At 33.8% G+C, this 22994-nt stretch overlaps 1 protein-coding gene across 2 annotated transcripts in view; it reads right to left on the bottom strand.

Moving 5' to 3' along the window:
- LOC128988587 (dorsal-ventral patterning tolloid-like protein 1) overlaps positions 1-12640 on the bottom strand; it is a 143806-nt gene extending 131166 nt beyond the window's left edge. For both annotated transcript variants that reach the window (XM_054409994.1, XM_054409995.1), the window contains exon 1: positions 12528-12640. The gene's annotated coding sequence lies outside the window, so the exon portion shown is untranslated. The remainder of the gene's footprint in view (positions 1-12527) is intronic.
- Between the last annotated feature and the right edge of the window lie 10354 nt (positions 12641-22994).

The raw sequence follows: 22994 nt of genomic DNA, 5'->3' as shown, positions 1-22994 counted from the left end.
AAGGTATGTACTGTGCAAACCTCTCTATTTTCACCCCATGCTGTAAATAAAACATGTGATTGGAATTTATTACATCTGTTTTGATTTTCTGTTAATATTTTGTTGTTATTTCGTCACCAACATGGGAACCTATAAGGCCCTATTAATTTATACAGGGATTCTGCACATCTACAGGCAAATATGTTTCTAACAGTATGCATAGATTTTCCCTGCGATGCACAGGAGCTGAGAAAAGGGTTTTCAAAAAACATGCTTGTCTATTAATATAGACCCATGTTAAATTTCCATAAGAAAAGTTGAATTTCCATTTTTGACTCAATTAACATAAATATTCTCAAAATACAAATAAAACCTGCACATGTAGGACCGAAAACCTTTCTTTTGGTCCAACCCGCGTGTAAATCAGCCTAGTAGTATGGTCGGGGTGGCTGTCGTAAGCTTAACAATTTGGCCCCATGGTAGGTAACCATAAGAAAGTTAAATTTCCATTTTTGACCCAATTAACATAAATATTTTCAAAATAAAAATCAAACCTGCACATATAGGACCAATACCCGCGTGTAATTCGGTCCAGAAGTATGGTCAGGCTAGCTGTCATAAGTTTCGCAAAAGTGTTTTTTTTTTTTTTTTTTCAATATATAAGACTTGCGGAATACCCGTGCTTCGCTACGAAAACTTTCAAATTGGGTGATATTTTAATAAATTATTAGTGTTTAAGTGCCAGATTATTATAAAATAAATCACATAACATAAACATAAATTATTTTAAGTTTATATTTCATTTTACAATAATGATTAAAACTGCAGTTAAAAGTTTGTTCGTTATTTATACTATTTTTGAAAGCTTTCAGAATTTCACCTTCTTTTTTCATTTTACGTTCCTCACCAGTTTTTTTTTCTTTGTTTTTCTCTGCACCTGCCACGCCGTTTACGCCTTGATGTATTATGTTGAGATTCCGGGATCGGCTGACATTGGAGAATCGGGCTCTTTTTATGGCTCTAAAACTTCGAAGTGCCCGCTAGACAGGGATTGTGTAAGTCTGAGTCTTTTCACGGGATTACGTTCGTCACGAAACTTGACATATAATTCGCCATTCCGATAAACCTCTAAAACAAATGTGAATATTGGTGACGCCGCAACCAGCTCACATAACTTACCAAAGGTAAACGGCTTATTCATTTCATAGAAGTATTCCCTGGAATTAATGTTAAGAATTAATAACCCTCGAACTAAGAAGGTTAAGGTTAAGAATAATTAAGAATTCCCGTTACTGTTGTGGGATGAGAATGAGAAGTAGTCCCAGTTCCTCACAACCTGTTCAACAATTGCTTGAACATGAACAAACACGCACCATCACCTCTGATGTGAATGATATTGTGTGGAACGAAGTCGCTATTAACATTTAAAACCTCAGTGTCCATACTATGAAACGGTTTAAACAATTATATTTAGCCTCCTGATCGCATTTAAATACTATATATTGGTGTAAATACGTGCATTTATGCGATCCTGTTTGTAGCTGAGTTGCTACCAGTTTCAACATAGGAGTCATCTTCAGGCCGATTAAAGAGTCTAGTCATAACTCCCGCCCGATCACGTCTTGTTCCTTTTCAGTACTTTTTCCCCTAAATGTTCCTATTTATGTCCGTGTACGCGTTCGTGTTTTGTTCATTTATTTATTATCAATTGACGACCTTCAAATGAAGCGAGAAGACATCTTTAACAGCCTAAAGGTGACTCATATGTGAGTTGAAACCGGTAACAACTCAGCTACAAACAGGGTCGCATGAATGCAGGTATTTACACAAATTTATGAGGTTTAAACAACTACAAAAATATAAACAGAACTATATCATAAGTTCTAAAATGCAATAAAAAAACTAAGTTTAATTCTACTTTCTTCAACACTAATCACACATATTAAAAGTTGATAAAACTAAAATACCACAATAAATTATGTTAATTTCGATGACACAACTATGATGTTTACATGGTCCGAAATAACCTTAGTAAATTTAATTTTAGTCTAACAGCTGATGATTAAATAAATTGCAGACAATTACTGTCATTTCAAGTAGTTCTGATCCAAGGTGGTTTCTGATCTGCGATAATGTAAACAAAATGTAAACAAAACCCGGAAACAAATTATTCTTCCTATATGAACTCCATGCTAACTTTGACTTTCTGTGGGGCGGGGCTCATAAGGAATTTTGTAAAATCGCTTCTAATTGTCTGCCTACGCTATGAGAAGAACATGTATGCAAAATCTCATGCTTGTGCTATGGTTTGGCCTGTGTGTTCATCGGAATTTCGCATTTATACAGGGTGTTTGGTAGTCAGTGACAAATATTTTAAGGCATTATTAAGCACGCAAATTGCGATAAAAATACGCAATTTGAATAGTTATATCTCACTCCTACTTCCAGCAACAGCCATTTTTTGATTTTTCTAAATTTCTCGACACTGCCTAATAAAATCTCATATTTCTCAACTTTAAACCTACATAATGATATTTTCAGTTGCATTTTAGAATCGTCATTAAACCTTATATGAGAACACGCATAATATGGTACAGCTTAACCCATTCAAATGTTTGTAAATTCGACTTAAATAACAAATTATGAAAAATCAATAAAAAGGGCGCTACAACTCGCTTAAAAATTTTTTTATAAAGTTGTGTTAAAGACTGTCAAATAGTATAAAAAAATCTCCACATTTCAAGCTTTAAAATTATATGCAATATGCGTCATGTTATGTCAGCCTAAGGGGAAAATATTCCATTAAACATAAAATTAATCATTTTTTCATTAACTGTACTCATTAATTACATGAACGCATTAAGTGAAAGTTGTGTGCAAAAGGTATCTGTAATTAAGAATAAAAATTTCAAATACAAGGTATATTATTTATTGGAAACATACAAAAATCATTGATAAGCTGCACCTTAAGAATCTTAAATACAGGTTATGTCCGATGCATGTTCTTGATGCACAGCACATACTGCTCACGTAAATTATTTTTCAAACAATTTATTTAATGGGGCATATATTTATTCGACAAATTTAATTGACAAACCTATCTAGGTTTTTGCAACACACCCTAACTGTAGTCTTGGATCACTTAGATTATGGTCAAACTTAAATATAAGGTATACAATTTTAAAATAGCACTCCTCTTCATTTCACTAATGAGCTAAGAAATTTAGTCATCTGGATTTTTTGGACGAGGCAGACCCTTTGCATGGGCAGCCAGATTCCCTGATCTTATTCTTTGTTTGGGCATGTGTACACTACAGCTATGTATATAGTGAACAGGACTTGAGAAAGTTGTATAATTAACAGTAGTTGTACAAAATTGAGAGGAACCCTTTCCTATAAGATTACAGTTGCAGCAATAAAGAAAAGCTAAAGAACACGCAAAGTCAGGTACTGTAGTTTAAACCACATTTTTAAAATTCTTAAGGTGCAGCTTCCCATGATTCTGTTTGTTTTCAATTAAATTAAATAATATTACCTTGTATTTCAAATTTTATTCTGTAAAATAACTTAGATTTCAAGCATAGTGTTAATTATTTATTATTTTAATTACTTCTGACTTGTGCATTTGTAAAATACTCTATACTAACCTGGTATTCAATAATTCAAAGCCCTTTTATGCCTTATGTAATATGGTATTCAATATGTACTCAGATAAGATTACTTGGGGTATACCTATATAATTATACAGATACCTTTTGCACACAACTTTCACTAAATGCGTTCTTGTAATTAATGAGTGCAGAATGAAAAAATGATTAATTTTATGTTTAACGTAATATTTCTCCCCTTAGGCTGACATTACATGACACATATTGCATATCATTTTAAAGCTTAAAACGTGGAGATGTTTTTTTATACTATTTGACAGTTTTTAACACTACTTAATAAAAGGTTTTCTTAAGCGAGTTGTAGCACCCTTTTTATCGATTTTTCATGATTTGTTATTTAAGTCAAATTTACAAACTTTCAAATGGGTTTATGTGTACCATATTATACTTGATCTGATAGAAAGATTAATGAAGATTCTAAAAATGCAATTGAAAATATCATTATGTCGGCTAAAAGTTGAGAAATGTGAGATTTTATTAGGCAATGTCAAGAAATTTGGAAAATCTAAAAATGGCTGTAGCCGGAAGTAGGAGTGAGATATAACTATTCAAATTGCGTATTTTTATCACAATTTGCGTGCATAATATTCACTTAAAATATTTGACACTGACTACCCTGTACCACTGAACACCCTGAATATAGAGATTAAGAAACAGAGTTTAATCCGTCGCTTCGTTTGAAAGAAATCAACCGTTCTTTTAAACATGTGTAAGTTAAGTAGTAGAATGTTAGTAGATTGGTAAAAAATATCTTTTTATTAGCCTTATTTCAACCAAATGGTTTTGAAAATGGTTTACGTTTCTTGGGAGATAGTTGAGGTTATCGATTAACGAACGTTAAGTTTACTTTTAGTGAATATTTGAAAATTTGTAAATATATAATTTACTAAAGTATACAATTTATGAACTTTTTGGCCGTTGACTCCAAGACAATATTCTTTGTAATTTATTAGAGACTAGAATCAGAAGATTTTAAATTTAACCTCATCAATTTAGTATCAGAATATAATAGTTTATAAAAAACTATATCAAGTTTTTAAATGGCATGCAAACTTTAGTAGGATAAAAAAACTATTTTGGTAAATTATTTTAGGCGTTAATTGAGGTACAGTACCACAATCCATTTATTAATATCACTTATTCACAAGGCTACGTCAAAATTATGAATACAACGCTCACTGCTTAGACATACTGCAGGGTCTTAGTTTAAATAGGTTAGCTTCCCCTAAAACCCGTTTTTGTTGGACTCTTCCAGAATTACAAATCTCCCTGAATAATACAGCCGACCCCTTCCGCTCCCTCCCCCCCCCCCCCCCTCAGACGTAGTCATACTGCTAACATGTCAAACTCACTTGAATGTCTCTTCATAAGTAATTTAATACGGAATCTATTGAATCGACAATGAGCTGAACACAGTTTCACTCTAGACACATCGTAAGTCAAATTTTAGTGGATAGTAGTGTTAAAGTTTTTTTTAGTTTGTAATAAAAGTTTATATGCAATGCAGTTAAATTACGCTGAATTTGCAGACTCTATTACAGTGACTAAATAACAAAATTAGTTCAGTACCCAACAACCCTCAAATTGCCAAATATCGTTTTACATTTGCAAATCTATTTAGCTGACAATAGCCACTTCCCGTGCTTAAAACGGATGTAATCCTTATATTTAATTATGTAAGACAATTTTTTACCAGAAAATTGTGGACGTCAGGAATTCGGGACCCCAGGGACTCGGGAAAAATAGCAGAATTCCCATAAAGTTACCAGAAAACGAGATATAACGTAAAATTTTCTCCATAAGAATAGCATTAGAAGCCATTTACTGCTGATATTTGTTTAATTCAATAAAGCTGATCGTGATTAATCATCAAGCCAGTACGCAATGTTAACATTTGGATTACATATTTGCCAGTCAATTCTGCAATGTACTATATAAAACCAGGGATAACGTTACCTATAATAATTAAGACTTTTTACCTACGTTATAGAATGTGGAAATACATTATTTTACTGTGAACATTTTCAAATTTGTGTTTTTTAACGTTTGACATAACCACATTGACTAAATAATTAACGATTCAAGATTTAATAAAAAAACTTATGCTTTGTTTTTATTTAAAAAAATATGTTATAGATTTATTCTACACTTTCTTTATATTAAATTTAAGATTTATTGAAGTGTTTAATTAATATTTTGGATGAAGTGGAATAACCTCAACGGCTACTCTTAAAAAATTACCTGGGAATAAAGATGGAATAGGTTCGTACAGGAAATATATATTTGTTAATTAAGTAAGTACTATGACAAGTTCCAATGGGAGGAAAAACAATATTGTTTGGAGATTTAAACTGGTACTGTCTGTTGCTCGTAAAAAAATTAAGAATCAGCCGATGATTAGGCCTAATTTTATAGAATATATAACGTCAATCGCACCTTTAAGAGGAGTACCACCACATAAACTTACATTACTTACTAATTATAGTTTTTTATGTTGATCAGAAAAAATCTAGGGTTTGGTCAATGGGATGCCTTTTTACTTTACCCTAATGTTGTTAAACCTTAACAAAAGGAGTATACACTTAGAAATATTAACCGGGTAGGGATGCTAATTTAGCGGGTTTGGCCAAGAACTAAGCTTACCTCAACACACCTTTATTTGCCTTTTCATATTTGACGAAGACAATTTTCAAAATTCCAATCAGGGAAGTCTTTTTTATCACCATTAACCACAAAACCAAAGCTACCTTATAAACCAGTATTTTTATTCACAAACAATTATACGTTTGCTGTCTTTAGCAGAGTTAGACCTATGTAGTGATTCGAATGATTTATTATAAAAAAAAAAACATGAACAAAGGCAAACAAAAATAAACAGCAAACTGTTATTACACAAAAGATATGGCGTACAGCGATATCTATTCTGACACATGGATAATATATTTCTTAGTTTGTTTAAATAGTAGAATAATTTGTTTTATATTATTGAGCGTTTTAGCGACTTATGTCCCTATACAGGCCACTAGTTGTAAATAATCATAGACCCCTATAGCGGTTTTGGTTTTCCCTGAGTGCTGCTATGTATTTTACAAGGATACAATTTTGACATTTATTATTTTTCTCATAATATATTCTAAGAGGCGTTTAATCAATGATCGCCAAAATTATCGCAATTAACATCTGCAACTGGATTTAGACGTTTCAGCCATGCAGTGATTTTTAGTCATTACATGCGTTTTAAAACACGTTAAATAATTTAAAAAAAAAATGAATAATATACGGAATCTTATATATTTAAACAATTTGGTTTTTCTTTTCCGAGTTCGTTTGGCTCTACTACCCGACCAATTTTCATGATTGAGGTATCAAACTGAAGGTATGAACGCACAGATTTGACATCAAGCATCGGCATAAATGTATATATAATCCCACTCGACATATACGTAAACGAAATTTGCTCTCCATGTAGTTCTTATGGGAGTTAAATTTGGTTTCTCTTTCCGAGTTCATTTAGCTCTTCCACTCGACCGATTTTCATGATTGATGTCTCAAATTGAAGGTATGCACGCACAGATTTGCTATCAAGCATCGGCATAAATGTATCTATAAACCCACTCGGCTTATACGTAAACGAAATTTGCTCTCCATGTTTTTCTTATGGGAGTTAAATTTGGCTTCTCTTTTCCGAGTTCGTTTAGGTCTTCTACCCGACCGATTTTCATGATTGAGGTCTAAAAATTGAAGGTATGCAAGCACAGATTTGCCATCAAGCATCGGTATATAATTATCTATAATACCACTCGGCCTATACGTAAACGAAATTTGTTCCCCATGTATTTCTGATGGGGAGTTAATTTTGGTTTTTCTTTTCCGAGTTCGTTTGGCTCCTTACCCGACCGATTTTCATGATTGAGGTCTCAAATTGAAGTAATGCATGCAAAGATTTCACATCAAGCATCGGCATATACTTATCTACTGTATTACTCGACTAAAAACATAATTTGTATAATTTTTGAATTCTTACATCAATTTAAGATGTATTTCACCAGTTATAATTATATAATCCTGTATATTTTGGTAAAAGAACTTTCAGGGAAATATCGGCTTTTATTTAAGCGATTAAGGTACTGTATTACTAAATCAAAAATCATAAATTTGATTATTTCTCGGATATTATATTTATTTTAACGCTGCGGAGCAGCATGGGTCCTCTAGTAATTATGGCAATACCATAGATTAAAGGATTATACTTATGTCTATACTCCTTTTATCAATGTTATTACGAGAAAGAATGAGCAATTTACGAGATAAATAGTTAGTAGCCTAAACGTACAAGCCTGAGTAATAATGCAAAATAAATATAAAGGCGGGACGGATTCGTCCTTAGTTAGTTTCTTACTAAAACCAGCTTATTCTTATCCAGGACCGCCGTTTAGCTTCAGAGAAGAAAGCATGTTTGATGTAGATACAATTTTGAATCTTGTGCATTATCATTGTCAGTATTATTCGGGTTTTTTTCGGTTAGCCTATTCACGTCTTCAAATCACCACACGGCTCTTTCCTACGAGCATTCGTAGTTATTTGTTATGCTTCCAAAAGGTATTTTTCCCATTCTGGTGGAAGTAGTATACCATCTACATAAAATCACATGTTACAATAATTAATTGTTATTATCTGTTTACATTCCTTTGTTTACTTTTTGTCAGTCCTTTCTCAACTATGTTCAACAATTTCATGATTGTATTTTATCTTTTTGATTGAAATCAATGATGGATCAATATTACTAATCAATATTAAGTATACGAAACATCTAGCTTACGATCAGCAACAACGATGGTGTATCGTTTGGAAACTTAAAAACAGCTGATATAGATATAAGAATAGATAATCACCTTCATGGCTGTTCTGATGTATGAAAATCCACATCTAAAAGGCACATACCGGTTGGCTGTTTTTGACATAATCTTCAAAAATGAATGTTTTGCGTGGTATTATTCATTACCTAATCAATACTGAAAGTAAGCAATTATGCTTAGAAATAAATGAAGATGACAGTGCATACAGTAATCAGGCTCGGCATCGTTGTTAAATCTGCAGTATGTTTTATGTGTTTTACACCCTAGTAAGTCTACCTGTAGGGTGATTAAATGTTTCTCCGTCATATTTTATGGTAGATTTTTCGTTTGGTATCTTACTCTTTCACTACATTAACCAGAAAATAAGAAATGGAATACAAATAAACGGGATTTTTGCCAACGCAACCCAAACTACAAATACTGCGAGACACTGTTTAATCACACCAGATTTTAATAAGGTAATAAATTGAAAGAATAACATACAAATAAGAACAGCTGAGGTATTTTTAACATTAAGTATGTGGAAAGTTCCCTTTGTAAAGCAATTATGGCCTTAAAGGGCAATTAATGAAAAAATTTATAGTTATGCGCAAGGTTTCTCGTCATGACGAACATTTTAAGTATACTAGGTGAAACCCGTCGAAATCGACGGTTACTTTCAAGGCTTACGTTAATTCATCTAACTGCGATAAATTGGGTGAAATATACATATTTTGAGCATTTATCATTGTTTAAAGAGTAATAAGTGTAAAAACAATAATGATATTAATTGTGTTAGTTGCCAAATTTGGTTGATCATTCAATGAATAAAATATTTCCCATACCGTACGTCATCGGAGTTATTATTAGTATGTTATATGGTATATCTTACTTTGGAAGAACGTTTAAATAGTATTAAAATTATATTGATGGATCTTTTGAAGTTAAAAACATTCGTGATTTCATCAGTGTAATATGATTTTATTTCAAAAGAATTCTCATAGTTTTTGAGAAATTGATTGTGGGGTTACTGTTAAAGCTGGAATTCCTTGACATGGGGGATGTCAGTTAGTTGTCTCAGCCTTATCAATAACATAAAGTTGTCAATATAATCTCTCTACGGAATGTTAGGTGTAAGTGGAATACTTGAAGTGAAGTTGGCGTTTATTCTTGAACTGTAGGGGCCTCCTAGTTCATTGGTCTTGCGGCTTCATAGGCAACAAATAATGCAAATGACATAGCAATGGGACATTTCCAAAAATACTGTAAATTGGCTGTTACGTATATATTGACGTTTACATATTGTTAATCAACGTATCTTATAAAGGATTGTGTGATCTAGTTTAAAAGGAATATGACCTTTCTGTTATGACAGTAGCTACTTAAATAGTATTTTCTCTTTGTACCATCTTTTACAGCCAAAATGTCGTGTTATTTTCAATAATGTTACCAAACCGGTGCGCCAAAGTCCGTAATATAGGCAGGTGCAAATAACTTGTCAAGATGGGTACCATTTTAGACAAAGTTTCTATGTTTGGATTTTATTAGACACGATAAGAGCAGATATTTCTACATAAATATTTGATATGTGTAGAATAATATGATAAAAATGTAGGCAAAAGTGGTGGAAAAGGCAGACACCAACCCGTACAATAGATATAAGATAGTTCAATAAGAAAATTTAAGAATTGCTGTGATAAAAAGATTTGCTACAGATTTCGTAATGGAACGTTATATTGCAAAACATGGCATGATAAAGAAGAAAATCAATTTTAAAATCAGAAAATAACATTGCAAATACTTATTTGGATAAATGTGTTTGAAATACAATTTAAAAATGAACAGCTGTTTCATTAAAAAGTATTATTCACATGGCCAAAATGTAAACAACTCTGTGGAGGGATCTTTAAAGGCTTCTGGGACAGAGTCCTAAGGGATTTTGATTAGTTTTTCTTTTGATAACTCATCTACAGACCAAGACCTTTCTTTGGACACCTCTACCAAGTTTCTACGCCCAGCCGTTCTCTACAATTAGTGGGGACAAAGTTTCCAATTAAATATTTAGATTTCCCCATGTTAATCTTATGGGAGAATCTCCAGCTTTGATGGCCTGTGGGGCAAAGCCCGAGGATTTTTATTACAGGAATTGGTGAAAGGGGGCGTCTACACAAAAAATACTTTATTTTGACACGTCGTTTGTAAAAATCCGTCCATTATTAACGGAGGAGTAGTGTTTTGTAGAAATCGCCTTTACGTATTATATATAAGGATGGTTTATGGGGTATGAATCTTAGTTTTATCAAAAGTTCATGGGTACTTTTGGCTTTATATATAGATGATCCTGGCTTTTTGAAACAGCTGATCTTAGTCAGTAACAAAGCTACACAGATCCTCTCCCTCCATTTTTACACTCGTGATTTACTCATAGTTGGGTTAAAATACGCACCTAGGTCCCCATCACAATGATTGATAATTGAGGTGTTATGGGAACCACGACCAATTGGTTGAAATGCTGACACGATTTTTATCCGATGAGTCAACTACAAAAATCAGTTTTTAATTTCAATGGGTCGAACAGACCACTTTTGTTACTATGAGAGTAAGCTAACCACTCGCCTACTCAGCTCAACATGCATACCATATAACTATATGGCTCCTTACAGTTAGAAACTTTACTGTTAATCGTATGGTAGAGTCTGTTTAGTTTGAAACTCAAATGTGATTTACTAATTAGAAAAGTTTCCTCTTCCCTCATTAAAACAGGTTCATCTTTCACAGCCTAAGTGAACTGTATTAAATTTGTAATCTCTTAAAATTCTGTTGCAATTAAAAGCATTTAGGTGAGATTTTTGTTAACCAGTTATTGATATTCGATAATACATGAATACGGTGGAGCGAAAGTGGTTGGTTACAAAACCTTTGAGACGTCAATCACTACTAAAATATTTATCATTAAGTATGACTTGCTTCCCCCCAACGTTTAGTGTACCAGACAATGATGTATGTATGTATTTCATATAAGTAATTGATGTATTATGGAATGCTGGGATATATATTATGGAATATTTTTAAGCTTTTTTCACTAGCTTTTATAGACACGATTTTCATATAATTACGTATAGCTACTTAAATTATTTATGTTATAATAACTTCCGCTCCCCTGATAGCTAACATTACATTGTTACGTCGATCAATTCCAATTTATAACTCAACTCAGCCCATACTCAACTCAGCCCATACTCTATGCAGCATCTCGCCCATGTTCATCGCCAGTCTACTAGCATTTAGGCTTGCTTCCTAACACAAAGGAGACACACTACAGTATCACAATCTTGATTGTGAATTGTTACAGTTTAAAGAGTATGGTAATTGTTAGCATAAGAAATCATACTTAACCGACTGCTAGCCAAACTCTTAGCATGTTCTAAAAGCTGATCACCCTGTTTCGCCCCATTTCATCCCTTGACACTGGATCACAGACCAACAAAGGAACATCACCATACGAAAATACAATGTTACGAATGTTTTGTAACAGTTTAAATTCAAATTACACTCGTTAAACACCCTAAAAGCTGTATCAATACAGATATATATGTGAATGGAAATCGGTAAACGCTAACTGGTGATGGGTAATGGAGGACGGTGGTGAACTGGACTCTACCAAACCGAGTTGGTTTATATAATGTTCCCGCTCTGGCGGTTCTGAATGACTAATCACAATTAGAATAAGAGAAACACTGTTTAAAAATGGAATACATTAAGTTAGGTCTTGATACATGAAACGAGATACGCGACACTATCTGACTAGTCCATCTTCACCACCACGTAGGGGTACAACACACACACACACGTACACCATACTGCGTTACTGTTTATATTACACATATATGTATCCAAAACTATAGACCACTGCGAGATACAATCTGATGGCAAGGATGCTGCTATGACCTAGTTTAAAGGAGGTCACACTTTGGTTGGTATCGCCCATTATGTTTATCTTCGTCGTATTCCTTGGAATTGCACCTTGAGCTGGTCGTCTACTCACCAAGTGGGATCCCTCCGATGGCCACCGGTGTGATGTCTGACACTCATGCCCCTCCCGAACCCGGTATTATCTCGCGAACATGACTACGACTACCGCACTGGGTGGGAGCGGTCTGGTCGCTAACGCTGAGCCCGGCGACAAGGGTGAGTCCAATGGTGGTGGGTGGCCACACCCGCACCCGCCACCCCACGCACACATACACTCACACACACACACACACACACACACACACACACACGCGTACATGCGCGGCCGTTCAAAATGTATACAATCTCTAGACACACTTTTGTAATTTTCCGTTGGGTTAGTCATAAAAAACCCCCGCCACAGCAAAACTGCAGAACAAGCACATCGTCATTGCCTGGTTGGATTTGTACTTTAAATTTCCTTAGTGTCCGATTTATTCCCTGTAAAACCTTAGGTTTAACGAATACCTAGGTTTGCTAATACAGAGCAGATGGTGAAGTGTGATTTTAGTGAAATGCAAAATCATATATCTTATCCTATTATTTAATAGAGCAATGTATATGTGTTTGTCTGTATGTCTGTAATATGTATCTCGAAATCCACCAGAATGATTTTGACTGAATTTTGGAATTAGGGACTTATAGCCCTAAAAATGTGATTGGTGACAGCCACTACCTCAGTAAAATTTTCATATCTACATAACTCGTTTGATTTTTTTTAAATTTAACATTAGCCTTAGGGGTTGCTAAGTAACTATTTTGGTTGAACAAAATAACAAGGAAAAGGTAAACAAAGGACATGTAACATGTGTTCATAAAAAGCCATCCACACTATACTAGCAAATTACTAAATACAGTACAAAGAGAAAAACATCAGTTGTAACTATTGATCAAAGATTACACTGAACATTACTCGACATGGGGGGAAATAGTTCTGATCAAATACTGATTACCGTATTTTACTTAGCCGTCCTACACCAAACCTTAATACCCTCAGTACTGAGGCAATTTATTGTTAGAAAACTTTAATTTAGCAGTGAAATAAATAATTAAAAATATTATAGGCTATTTATTTGAAGTAAATTATAATTTAAACAAACATTTTCAATCAGTTTTTTTTTTCAATTTCCCAACTATTAAAACGACGTTCATCCTAAGATAGGATATGGGATATTACTGTATCTAAACATACATCAATGGAGTGGTGGTAAACCACAAGATACGCACAGCCCTTTTTAGTTTTTTGGAAGGCAAAGACTACAACAATCTACTTTTACCAACGACCGTTTTTTAAAGTAGCCATTTCAGTTCAGTTCTTAGAATTGAAAAGTTTCACTTAACAGCTGTTTACTTTCATATCAGCATAGTTTCATTTCATATCAGCATAGTTTTTCTCATATCAACACGGGTAACGGACCAATGAGATTCAAGGATTGAGAGAAAAGAAGTAAAATTAAAATGTTTCGAACGTCAACTAATCAGCTGATCAGCTGATCGGTTGACAATTATTTTAATTGTTGGTCCGTCTTGTTCAATGTTCCTGTTGATACTCGTGTAATTTCAACCTAAGTTGGTGGTTAAAGGAAGGTAGATTAAACTGATTTAAAAATTTCAGTTTTAGTGAAAGTGAAGTTGACGAGATGGAAATGATAGCACAAACTGTTTGTGCTAATCTTTTGCCACCAAAATCGAAACAAAACATGAAATTACATACCAGTAATTCATTAAATGCACGAAACAAAATAAGGTTAGATTGTTAAATAAAAATGAGCTTCTGGTTTATTTTGAAAACCTCTTAACCGTTGTTTCACCCAACTCGGTGTGGACGACATATTCGATGCTGAGATCCAACTGTAAATTAACTGTTTCACTATATTGTTCAGTTGTCCAAATAAATATGCAATATTTCCCTAACTGTAACTGATACAGTATTTATGGTGAGAATGCTGCTAGAAGAAACTATTGCCTGCAAAAAATAGTAACGTATTATTTAACGAAATTTTACAAACACGTAATTACATGAAATCAGCTGATTATACAATAAGTCGTTGCATCACTTTCAGTGGCAATGACAATCAACGAAAACATAACCTCTGTAAGAAGTTATGAGTAATGATTGTTAGTAATTAAAAACCAGATTGTTAGTACTTAAAAAACTGTCGTAGGTAAAGTAGTGTACGCAACTCGCGTTAATAGTCTTTACGTCACTCGTAGAAGTTTTTAAGGCACTCGCCAAGGCTCGTGCCTTAAATTTTCTACTCGTGTCGTAAAGACTAACCATAGATAAAACATACTCCCTTGGTTAGTCTATGGACTAACTTAACGCAATCGTTGCGTAAACTACTATATTGAATCAGAAAGCCCTGAAAGATTACTAAGACTGTAATCACTATAGTCCAATGCATACACTAATTGTTTGCAAAATTATATTTAATTCATCTTAGTAAGAATAAGATAAGAATATTAAATGTTTAGTTTTTTTCCTCTTTTTCTCCGTTATCATTAAGTTCACTACCGGTACAACACATTTTTCTGTGATGAAATGCAGGGTTTTCTGTAAGTACAAAGATCTTAAGAATAGGTCTGATGGTCAAAATAAAACTAAAATCAAGAATATTTTTTAAGGCTTCGTTTCCGATATATTTGTCATTTTTTTAACTTATGTGTTACTAAAATGAAAGGCATCTTTATTAAGTTTGTTGCCAATTTTAAGTAAAAATAAACTGTTTGAAACTGTTAGACATAGATATGTAATCACTAAAGGTAAACTTTAGTGATTACATATCTATGTATAATAAGTTATTTTTAAAATGTTGTTTCAAAATGGCGTCCACTTTTTATTTACAGCTTAAATTTTAAAATATGTCACGAACAATTTTGCTTACCATTGAAAATTCCCTCTTAAACGACATTAAGCTCAATAACATTACATAATAATCAGCTGTAAAATCGTGATTTTTAGTTACACAGGCCAGGCATAATATTATTATGCATACTGAGACAGCTTGGCCTTATTTTATATCATAATTGTATACTTCTTACGATATGTTTCTTCCCTCTCGTGAAGATCCTTTAGATCCAGTGTTCCACAAAGCAAATGTGCTGAGGTAATGTGCTCCGTAATCGTCTGTTCATGAGAAGCTGAGAGGGGCTGTACCCATTCCAGAGGGGTGTCGTTCGAGGCTAGAAGTGCTAAGTAAGGGCCTTCCACGTTTTTCTTTAGAATAATTTTTGAAATTTTTACTGCCACCTCAACATGGACACTCTGTAAAGCCCTTAACCTTTCCAAAAGTCAGTGCCGTACTACGTTGAACATGCGTAGAAATACTATCAAACTTTCGAGGTAGCTGCCTCAAACGCTGTTCACTATTTTTGCAGTACGCAGATGTAATCATATTGCCTACAGCGCCTCTTCTGTACCCACATTGCCTAGTCACTCTGCGCAGGCGTCGTCAAAAGCTTCTTCGCCGAGTAAACAATCCAAGTGTTTTTACCTGTGAAAATCTTATATTTAAAAGCAAAACTGTGTCATTTCACATACATATTTTTAAATGTTTATATTGTATCTTGGTACATTATTTTGCTGGCTCTAATGTACTGTCTAATCTGACCATCCCGTCCATCCGTCCATCCGTCCACCTGTTTAGTGGTGAAACCTTGGATTTTAGTGAACATGTAAATTTAATTCTTCCTGATAGTTTTTTTACATTTTAACCATTCAGGACAACTCCGTAACTGTATAATGTAATATGCAATCTTCTTTAATGTGGTTATTAAATTTTCAAAATTGTATTTGTAAAATGAATTTATTTCTTAACATTAATTTAGAAGTTGAAATCATAAAAATGTTCTTAATAGCAAAATGTATGTACCTGGCAATTTGTACTGTTTAATCTATAATGGTTGGGTTTGAATATAAGTGTTTGAGAACATAATTGATTGGCCAAAATTACTATCTAAATATCTGCTTGAGAAATGATACATCATATCAGGTTTTATGATTTACAAGCTTAATGGAAAGTTGTATTACCTGAACATTTCAGTTTGTTTGATCTCATGACATTACCATAGGAGAGGTACCAAAGACAGTGTTAATATTATGTATAGGTCCATGAATATATTACTCAGGTCTTTCTCCCATTTTCAACATGCTTGAAAAATTACATTTTAATTACTTAACATCAAACATGTTTAACCTCAACACAGATTGTGAGTGCTAAACAAAGCATTTACAGTAATCCTATATTTCGTACCTAGGGCCAAAAATGAGGTTTTGCTGTCTCAAAATCATTTTTAAGTTCGAGATTAAGTCAGAACTTTAAAACGATCTAGAGCTGTAAAACCCTTTTGTCCATTGGCACGAACACTATTTTTCACTACACTATACATAATTGAGAAAATGTATACTATAAATGAACATTAGTCAACACAACTAAAACTTTAAGGTTATATTGTGAAGAAATATTAAAGAAATCTATTCTATATAAATAAAATTAGAGTTTTGTCTGTACATTGCTCAGAATTATAAACTTTTAGGTTATTTTTACGATTTATACATTAAAGAAACCGAAACAAGTCTCATCTAAATTTCTGTCCGTCTGTCTGTCTTCCAGTCTGTCACGGCCCAAGAGCCATTTTACGCGGCCTTCTCCTGAAAAACGAGAGTACCTATCAAGTTCAAATCATTTTAATGTATTCACTGGATTGGCGAGATTGTCTTTAGCCATTAAAATATGGCGTCTCAATTTTTTAAATAAAATGACGGACGTTTAAAAGCCCAATTTTGTGCGATTTTTTGTAAAGTTTTCTCCCAATGTTTATCACATATTCGTCTATAAAATAACGAACAGCTGTTCGAATCAAGATTATTTCATCTAGCTGTCACTGATATGTTTACATTGAATGTTGTTTACAAATACCGCAACCAATTCCGATCACGTTTTGAAAGCAAATCCAAACCAAGTAAGATTAAAAACGTTTTTCCATACATAACGGATTTAATTAATCGCAAGTGCAATAATTTGTAGGGTAACCGTAAATGAAAATAGAGATTCTTTGTGTATAAAATTGTTCTTGAGTTTTGATAACCGGGAAAAAGACCTTGAATCAGTGTTGTATATGGCTGGGAAACTTTGTTTTTAAATGAGCGTTTTCAGTCAAGAATCGGCACACGACCGACGGGCGTCTACATGTCCATAGTAAAAATAAAAGTAGGCATACCGTGTATTTATGTTTTATTCGTCATGTGTATAAGTGTACAGTTCGTGTAGTGTTTCAAAAACTCCAAGACGCACCTAATGGGGAAGCTCAAGACCTTATATTAGGACTGATGATGGCGATTTAATTTCGCCGAAATGCATCTCCTGTAATAGAATACATTAGGATCGACCGGCGGACACAGGTAATTTAACCTTTTATTGGTTGTCATACCGATCCGGAACAACAACAAACAACATAAAATGGAGTTATGTATAATAGTTTGGCCAGCATATCTGAAAATATGCAAACCAACTGCTGTTCTTTATATAAGGTTTCAACTGAATACTATAGGATCCTCGTGCGTAGAACGGGTACACAGCTAGTCTATATATACATTGTATATATATATATGTGTGTGTATATATATGTGTGTATATATATATATAATACGTATATATATATGTATATATAATACACTAACCCGGTTTTTGTGAACAGAACTCCTCCCTCATTTTTAGACCGATGTCGATGATTAAAGAGTAAAATACCCCCGTCGCAGCAAACCTGCATACTAAGCGAATTTCCATTTACCCGGCTTGATTTCTACTAAAATATTCCCTAAAAATTTACAGATTTATATCCTATTTAAATAACATTAATTTTAGTGAGTAGTTAGGTTTGCTGCTACGGGGAAGATGTTGAGATGTGTTTTTTCAATTGAAATATTGATAGCTTAGTATGAAATAAGCCAAATTGCCAAATTTGATTACTTAAAATATATCCATAAACAAGCAAACTAGAACAGTTTATTTATTCTCCATAAGAATAACATGGGAATTTTAAATTTACAATTTTTTGAATTTTCTCCGTAGTCAATGAACATTCAAAAAAACTTCAATATACTAAATTATTTGTTTTTTTAAGCTCTTCAAAATGGTCTAGAGAGAAATTTAGAAATTTAAAGTTTTTAGGGGCAAAAATTAGAAAAACCCATTTTTACCCCATAAAACCCCCCATAAACCCCTGATCCCATGGTCCGATTATGCTGGTTCGCGAACTCGTTCGAATAAATGTAGGTTTACACGTTTGTACCAAATTTCATCGAAATCGGGTCAATTTTGCTCGAGTTATCGCGCTAACGGACACATATATAAATATATATATATATATATATATATATATATATATATATATATATGAATTTGAACGGATGGTGTTTTTGGCCTCTGGGGACCTCAAAACGAAAAAGTAAATCGGTCCCGGGTCAAGGTCTTACCATGAGACCTACGGTAATAGCTTATTCCCTATATGGGAAATTCGCTAAAAAATGGCCCTGATTGTAGTTTTGCAAAGTGGTTTCCATTTTTTGAAATCTTTATCAGTTTAGGCAAGATTTTCCATCAGAGTTTTCTCCCATAAGGTTAAAATGGGGGAATCTATATATTTATTTGGAAACGTCTCCACTAACTTGAGGGAACGGCTAGGCGTAGAAGCTTGGTAGATGTGTCTAAAGAAAGCTCTTGGTCTGTAGATGAGCCATCAAAAGAAGAACCAAGTAAATTCCCCCGGGGCTCTGCCCCAGTGACCTTTAAAGTTCCCTCCCCAGATTTGTTTACCATACAAATAATTTTACACTCCTTTTTAATGAAACAGTTGTTAATATTTGAATTGTATTTTTAACAACACACATTAGGGAGTTGAATTTATTAGTGAAATACCCCCGCAGCAGCAAACCTGCAGACTAAGCGAATTTCCATTTGCCTGATTGGATTTACACTAAAATTTCTCCTTAATAATATCACATTTATTCCCTAAACTAGCTGTTTGCCCGTTCTACGCACGGGAATCTTGTAGTAAGTTGAAACCTTTATTCAGAACAGGAGTTGGTTTGCATATTTAGTGTGCATTTTTCCAGATATGCTGGCAAAACTATTACTGTATAGGAATACATATAAACCTTCGCAAATACAATATCTGACAATTTCAAAGCCAAGACGAATGCTTCACAATTAAATGTCACCCGATCGTGTTATATTTAATGATAAAAGGAATTGCTTTATAGATCTATGAGGCATAGCCCTAAGGTAGGCCTGTAATTGAAAGTTACTTTTGACACTGGTTAAAAGTAGTTAAAATACTACCTCAACCTCACTACTGCACACATTACTTTACTACTTTACTTTTAAAAAAGAGGTTGGCGGCCTCTTTTAAACTTGCATTTGTAAAAGGAATTGCTTTATAGATCTATGAGGCATAGCTCTAAGGTAGGCCTGTAATTGAAAGTTACTTTTGACACTGGGAAATAGTTATTTGTGTAACTAGTGGTGAAAGTGGCACTTTGCTGCACACGAGAGCAATGTTTACGCACGAGCCGCAGGCGAGTGCGGAATGATCTCGAGTGCAGCAAAGGCCTTTTTCACTCGTGTTACACATTATATTTTTCCTACAGTCACTATAAAGCATATAAATAATTAGTCTTTCAAACACTATACAACACGTTTTTAGGTTCAGCTGGCAACACAAATAGGTGTCCTAGAGAAAGTAGTACCCGCGGTCTGTATCACTCCGCTATTTTTCCTCGGCAAGAAATGTGTTCCGCGTTTTGAGAATATAGTTCCGTATGTTTTTGTAATTTGAAGTGGTTTCCGCGCCTAAAAAAAATGCTTTAAAGGTATTTTCTTGTTTGTTAAGATCGTAGGAATGTTTTAAAAACGTTTAAATGAAAAGCCCATAAAGTTCAGAAATGCCTAAACTATAAACACGAAATGACAGGTTAATTCGTAGTTATAATAGTCAATCAGCTGCTCATAGTATTATTATCTTTAAGTGTTGCCAACCTATTTCCAAGCGTACACGGATTACGTGCATAATAGAACCACGCTGTTTTGTGTTGTTTCGTTGGAATCCTGATGTGCGGCAAAGTATAAACCGTACGGCAAAGTATAAACCGTACGGCAAAGTATAAATATGCAGCAATTAGCAGCTTTCTGTACTATAAACAGTACAAGGAAGCCAACTTTGTCGGGTGACTGTAGGAAAAAGTAGTTAAAATACTACCTCAACCTCACTACTGCACACTTTACATTACTACTTCACTTTCAAAAAATAGGTTGGCAGCCTCTTTTTACCTTGCATTTGCCCGTCCACATAGACTAACCGCCCGTGCGTGGAACGTTTACAGCAAAGCAAGGCGGTACAGTACAAAGGTGAACTGTACTGATAAATTTTAGTGGCAGTGACCAGGATCCGAACCCACGACATCGCTGCCTCGGGCCCGAAGTGGCCCGCGACGCTCCCGACTGAGCCACCGGACTCACTATTCACTTTATTCGGGTTGAAATTTTCATTAACAAAGGCGCTCTTGTCTTTCCCACGAAACACTGAGAAATAAGGACATTAATGCGTTACCAACAGACATACACACACAAATAAAAAATTGAATTAGGGGATTCGCTACGCTTTAACCAAAGCAAATCACAAACAAAATAATTATTTGAAAGTTTTGATAGTGTCATCAAATTTTATGATAATCGTCTTTAGGTCCTAACCAAACTGTAAAATTGGTGTGTAAATCCGTTGGCAAATATATAAATAAGTAAATAAATACACAGTCCACAAAACATTGATACGTTCGTTATCAACGCCAAGCTTTAAAAATTCATGATGGTTTGCTAAAAAAAATCTTTTACTAATGTTTTATCATTTTTATAGCATAAACTAACATTTTGGAGTCCAGACAGAAAATGCAAAAATTATACAGTAAGACATCAATTAAATTTAATAAGAAATAAGGTGCAGCACTAACGATAAGTTGTAAATAGTGATGTGTTTGTACGTAAAAATGATTCTTAATGCTACCACCGGTTCTAAGGAAACGTAGCAATACCAAAAACCAATGTTTACATTTAAGAAAAGAACTATAGTACTTACAACCAATTCAAACTGTCCTTCTAATCAAACTGTATTATAGGTGTTAATCCGTGGGCAAATAAATAAATACACAGGCCACAAAACATGTAACATGTAACGTTAACAATGTAAAGCTTTAAACACTCACTATGGTTTGCTCAAAAAACTGTCACTTAATGTGGTGCAGTACCAAAGTTATTAATATCCCTTGGTTTTTTTTTTAGTTTTCGAAAATCAAAGTTATTTTCCATTAATAGCATTATTTGTAATTGTAAGCAACTTTTAATGTTAACATATTAATGACAGTTTGAAGAAACCACCTTTATACAAACAAAGGTTTCTTATTTAAAAGATTACGTAATCTCTAAACGATCATTGGTGTATATCTAGAAAATATTCTGAGGAAATGTGACAAAAACGCACAAATCTGGTGTTTTGGACGTTTGTAGTTTTACTTCTTAAATAGGAAAAGTACCGGTATCGTTGTCGAAATGAAAGTACTGTAAGTAGAAACCAAAGTGACACATTGGAGAAGCGAGTTTAGCTACATCTGTAAGTTAAACCTCTGTTACGATCACAGCGAAATCAGAAAGATCTTCCAAGATCGCAGCAACATCCACGATCACCCACTGCAGTTGTGATTTTTTACTTTGCACTTTACACAACTGTCCTTGAAGTGCCGTCAATGAGTGGAAACCTTTTTTGTAAGCTATTGGTGACGATGATTTAAAAAAATGTAAGTTTCCCAACACTATACAACACTGATTCGCAGTATTTTCCCCGGTTATCAAAACTCAAGAACAATCGTTGCACTTGCGATTAATTAAACCGGTTAAGTAAGGCAAAACGTTTTTAATCTCACTTGGTTTGGATGTGCTAACAAAATTTGATCGGAAATGGTTGCGGTATTTGTAAACAACTTTTAATGTAAGCATATCAGTGACAGATAGAAGTGAGAACTAATCCAAACAGCTGATCGTTATTTCATAAAAGTAGTATAGTAAACATTGGGATAAAATTTGACAAAAATCGAACAAAATTCGGTTTTTGATGGTTCGTTATTTTGTTTTCAAAGAAGCGAGTCCATGTTTTTATAGCCAAAGACACTCTTACCATTCCAGTAAATACAGAACCTTGATCGGTACTCTAGTTTTCTAGGAGTAGGCCGCGTAAATGACATTTTGGCGTTACAGACGGAACCACAGAATGGAAAAACAGACAGACAAACAGACAGAAATTGAGATAAGACTCGTTTCGGCTTTCTTAGGCTATGAAACGTGAAAATAACCAAAAACTGCATGATTCTAAGCAATGTACAGACAAAACTGCAATTTTATTTATATTTTATATTATATAGATAACATTAGTTTAACGAGTATACTTAGGTTAGCTG

This window comes from Macrosteles quadrilineatus, unplaced genomic scaffold (assembly GCF_028750875.1).
Source record: "Macrosteles quadrilineatus isolate MER2022 unplaced genomic scaffold, UCM_ALF_1.0 Scaffold_3__2_contigs__length_128488019, whole genome shotgun sequence".
Classification (NCBI taxonomy): Eukaryota; Metazoa; Arthropoda; class Insecta; order Hemiptera; family Cicadellidae; genus Macrosteles; species Macrosteles quadrilineatus.
Note: the sequence above shows the minus strand (reverse complement) of the source record. Positions and strands in the feature narration are given on the sequence as shown.